At 38.2% G+C, this 5,292-nt stretch overlaps 1 pseudogene across 1 annotated transcript; it reads right to left on the bottom strand.

Annotated features, from left to right (window-relative positions):
- Positions 1-2,792: 2,792 nt before the first annotated feature.
- On the bottom strand, positions 2,793-4,427 carry LOC149206689 (alcohol dehydrogenase 1-like; annotated as a pseudogene). Its single transcript, XR_016253045.1, has 6 exons — positions 4,246-4,427; positions 3,935-4,073; positions 3,695-3,733; positions 3,212-3,565; positions 3,047-3,128; positions 2,793-2,873 (listed from the first exon to the last, which is right to left on the bottom strand). The product of XR_016253045.1 is annotated as an alcohol dehydrogenase 1-like (transcript).
- Between the last annotated feature and the right edge of the window lie 865 nt (positions 4,428-5,292).

The raw sequence follows: 5,292 nt of genomic DNA, 5'->3' as shown, positions 1-5,292 counted from the left end.
CATTTTGAATACTCCTTTAATCTCCATTTCATACTCAATGTGGTAACTTGGTAACTTTGGAGATGTGTGGAACTTTAGGAGGTGAAAAAGAAAAGAAAGAATCTCAACACGATTGTGTAAAGTCGAAAGATTTTAAAATCAAAACAAAACCACACCAAGAATGTTTCAAGTACTCAGCAACATATCATACACTAAGGAACAAATGTGGGAAAGAAAATCAATGAGCTATTGGAAAGGCAGAGGAGAGAATGAAAGAATTATTCACATAAAACATAAGCTGCCACTCTTCTATTGATCACACAAAAAATGATACTTACAATGAACTCGGTGAAGGGTATTTAACCTTTTCCAACTATCTACTTGCCTAAAATATCTTGACATGCAACCATATGCTAAAAGTCGTCTATCACTTAACTCGACTTGACTCAACACTCAAACACTCAACACTCAACACTCAGTTAACTGACTCTCTAAGTTTAGCCAACTCCTCATGTGGGAGTAATTACAATTTCTAACACTCCCCCTTAGTTATGACCGTATGACTCAACTATGCGTGCTAGGCTTACAATAGAAATTGGCTCAATTATCACTCAAACATGCCTACTGGTCTATGTCTCAGCTAGGCTTACAATGACTTAAGACTCGAAATTGATTCATTATCGGTTCCTCTTTCTTGTTGTGGGCTCCATATTCCTTTACCTATTGTTGCTGCAATTTTTCTTGGACTTTTCTTGAATTTGTGCTGAAACACAATTTGATCTTGTCTACTATATCTTCCTCTTCAAATATTCGTTTAGCCATGGACTGCTTCCACAACATTACATCTTCAAACTGTCTTATTTGCTCCATTTCTTGCGCTTCATATACCTGTCTTTCTGTCTGCCATATTTCCAGATAGAAAATCGTATCTCTACTTGACTCCATTGTTGAAAAATGGTTTCAATGCATTCATCTTTGCCTTTCATATAATTCTTTTCACTTTCATCATCAGTTGCTGCTTCTTTTTCCCTGTAATCTGCACACTCAAGATCATCATTCAGCATTTTATTAAATTCTGTTATTTCAGTTGCTGCTTTAAGACTCACTTCAATTTGTTCTATTGGTTTTTGAATCCATTCTTCAATGAGCTTCAAATTTGCATCAAATTTATTAACGACCTTGCTTTCAACTTCTGCTCCCATGCTATCTTGAACACCTGCATGGAGGTTGTCTTCCATTGTTATGTTATTAGTTTATATTCTCATAAAAAACTCTTCAATCAATGTATCATGTTCTTGATCATCAACTGCTGCTAGATGACATACTGCTTCATATCTTCTTGCTATAGTGGCAGCTTCAACCTTCAATGTTTCATCAAATATTACCATATTGCCACAATCAATCTCTGCTTCAAAAAAGAAACCACGCATATCATCAACATAATGTTCATCCACACTATGGTAGGATATACGAGCATACATGTGCTCATTGTCAATTTCATTGACAATTTCAACTTCACCAAATCCATCAGCTACGGCTGGATTCACCAATTCACATATAACTTTGCGGTCATCATCCACATGTGTCTCATCACAGTGGGATTCACCATCATCTCTATCATCTACGTCACAGTGGATTCCTTGAGCATTTATTTTCTCTTGCTTTATTTCACACACAAAGGCTCCTTTTTCTCTCCCTACAATCTTTGTTGCATCTTCTTCATCCATATGCATGCTTGGATAATGGGTTTCAATTTTATGGTCTTGACAACCATCATCCACTTTTGAGTGGGATTCTCCAAGCTTTGTTTTCCTCATAGAGTCTTGCTCATCTACTCTCAGATCTGCAACTGACTTCTTTTCTTGTGACATAACTTGTTGTTGCATGTCAATTTCTTTTGTGCCAAACTCTGCTTCCAAGATCTTCCATGGTTCCTTGGAAGTTGTAGCTTTTGCTACCTTGCATAAACATTTCTCATCCAATTCATATTTTATAAAATTCAATGCTAAAACATCACATACTGCATCATATGGGTTATTAGATTCATACTCAATTAACTCATTAGCTCTAAGAAAAGTTAGCTTCTTGATAACTCAATGATCAAAATATTCACCTGTAAACATAGGAGGTGGTAGCAAATCAAAGCTACACCAATCACCCTTGATTTCTACAAGACCTGGCAAATCAGAACGGGGCTTATAGTTCCCATAGGAAGTTCCTTTCAATGTCCTTTCAGTCAGAAAATTCAAGGGACTGGTTTGAAATACTGCGTCCGAATGAGGGACCCCCACTAAAACGGCTACACCCCAACCCTGAACAAACACATACCCATGTGATCAACATATGCATAGTTGGTAAAACTGAGCGTATATTTACAATTTCAGAAGAGAGGGAAGGCAAGGCAAGGCAGACTAAATACGTCATGACAGGATTCGAAGGCTTGAACCATGGCCTTAACATTGCCCGTGCACTCGATACTATAGTCCACCCCTCCATCAGTTTTCTCAGCAATAACCTGTAAAAGAATTTAATCTAAAAGAATTTAATCAACAGTTCTTGCAAGGCTATGTAAAACTGTATTCAACTTTAAAAGTTAATTAATATAAACTAAGTGACCTCTTGAACAGGCTTGGCGTGGTCCAATGGCTTAATAAATTCCGTTACACCAAAGAGTTTTGCTGTAAAAGGATCAACAAAAATTAGAAAGGAAAGGAAATTCTTCAGTCAAACATATACACACTGATTCACAAATGATGGAAATGGGCAATTTAACATATATACACTGATTAACAAATGGTGGAAATGGGCAATTTTCAAACTTTTTCAAATCTTTCATTGTTTAAATCGATTCCAATTATTCGAGAAGCTCCTGCAATTCTTGCCCCTTCAGTAGCCTGCATAGATTAACCCAAACAAGATGCGTAACAGAAAACTAAAGGGTACACTCATGATATTGGTCCCAAAATATTCAGGAACAGTGCTGAACTGTTAAATAATCATCATAATCCATTGATGACTGTAAAATAAGACATCAACTAAAGAGAGTACACTTGTCGTTAGTACTTACACCAAGCCCAACAGCCCCAAGGCCAAATACTGCTACTGTTGAACCCTTCTTGGGTTTGGCTACATTCAAAGCCGCACCCATCCTTGAATCCACAGCAAAATGAAGTTTGAATGACATTTCTAATCTAGGAAACGATCATGGGTTTCACAATCATCAACCATGTACATTAAGAAGTTCGCATGAAGTAGTTTACCTGTTGAGGCACCACAACTCAGAACACAGACTTTGTCAAGAGGGGCCTCTGGATTAATTTTGGCAACACAACCGGCATGAGCAACAGTGTACTCGCTGAAAGTCGATGTACCAAGGAAATGGTAAATCGGTTTCCCATCTTTTGAAAACCTTGTTTTTCCATCATTTATCATAACCCCTCTCTCAGTGTTAATTCTTAGAAGATCACACATGTTGCTCTCCTCTGACTTGCAGTGTCTGCATTCTCCACATTCTCCAGTAAATACAGGAAGCACACTGTCACCCTCCTTGAGGTCAGTCACCCCTTCTCCAACACTCTCAACAACCCTGTGTCAACCAACCTATAGTTAGTGAACAATAAATCACAAAGTTTCTGTCTCTTTTTCCCTTCTGAAATTCTACATGCCTACTAGTATAACTAATTAAATTTTTTTGAATAAAAAACAGAGTGCATACCCAGCTGCTTCATGTCCCAAAATGCGGGGAAAGAGAGGGGTTTGGCCTTGCAACAGAAAGCAGCATGAGTATTGGTAATTTAATTTCACTGTTGAAAATATGTAATAATCAATCTTTGTAGTGACTTAATTGTATAAAGAGGAAGCTAATGTATCATACAGTGCAGGGGAATGCCACATATCCAGACTTTAATTTTTATTGATGTTTAATAAATTTAGTTCCAATAATTTTTCAAAGCATACCTTTGCTTCCTAGACATAAACGTCTGTATGACACAAGGCAGTATAATGAATTTTGATTCTGACTTCCATTGCCTGTGGGGGAGCCACCTCCACTTCTTCAATCTTCAGAGGCTCCCCTGCTGCCCAGGCAACAGCAGCTGCAACAAAAATACAATATCAAAATATATCAGATTTCAAGAAGCACACATACAGTTTACATAAATCCAGCTTAACCCTGAAAATCAATTTTGCCCTGAAATGATATACATGAAATAAATAGAATGTGGCCATGGCTCTTTGCACTGAACTGAACTCAAATGGAGTAATTACCTTTGCATTTGATAACCTGGCCTGCAGTAGAGCTCGCCATTTTCCTTTCTGCGCAAATGGTCTTCTCTCGCTATGGTAGTATTATGCAGGACAAACAAAGGCTGGCCTCTTGCGTTGGTGGTGAAGGCAGATATGGTTCCTGAATTTATATCCCACTTCCCTTGAAACACTCATAATCGAATGCGGTGAAGGCGTTGCGAAGTCATGCGATATTTGTCGGAAGAAACCTCCATGTCATTAGTTTGAATTAATGAGGGCATAGTTATCCGCAATATTTATGGAGTCCATGGTTATCTGGTGGCCTTACCCATCAGCCATATCTATGAAATCCGAGTCTGCGTTTTGCGTTTTTCCAACTGCTTTACACTCCATACTTTTCGGAGAGCGTGGTGGGTATGGGCATGGATATCCTAGCCCGGCATTCAATGAAGAAAGGGAAAAAATGTAGAAGCATGATAATATTCTCAGTGCCAACATCAAGCCCTCTCAAGAATACATTCAATGGCTTAGTATATATATATCATTCTTCCAGCCTTGAACTTCAATGAGTATGGTTTCGTAAATATAGCGGTTATCAAAGCTAGCACCTACACCCTAGTGTTGACACTGCATAATTTCGACATGGAGAGTGTGGGCTCCTCTTCCCGTGGCACAACATCGATTGAAGTTAATGAAATTTTGGACAAGGTCCTCAAGGCTATGAAAAGAATTGAGCTCACCTTCAAGCAATGTCAAGAGGTTGAAGAAATGGCTCACAAATCCCTTCAGTTGTTAACCAACTTCAAGCTCAAGTTGATGCAAATTAAAATTGATGGTTTGCAGAGTGAATTTAGGATCAATATGGTAGCCATTGACTACAAAATGGCAGAGTTGGAAGACCTATTCATCGTAGGACTACAACTAGCTCCTTTAGAGGTTGAATCTAGTGAATACAAAACTCGAAAAAGAGGGAAGATGGTTCAAGCTCCAAAGCAATAAAAGTGATCTATGAGCTCCAATCCTGAAGATGTGTCTACTTTGGAGGCTAGTTTTTGGATAAGTTTTAGT

This window comes from Pinus tabuliformis, chromosome 1_2, assembly GCF_031772625.1.
Source record: "Pinus tabuliformis cultivar Carrire ecotype Pingquan chromosome 1_2, CPIR1, whole genome shotgun sequence".
NCBI classification, from domain to species: domain Eukaryota; kingdom Viridiplantae; phylum Streptophyta; class Pinopsida; order Pinales; family Pinaceae; genus Pinus; species Pinus tabuliformis.
Note: the sequence above shows the minus strand (reverse complement) of the source record. Positions and strands in the feature narration are given on the sequence as shown.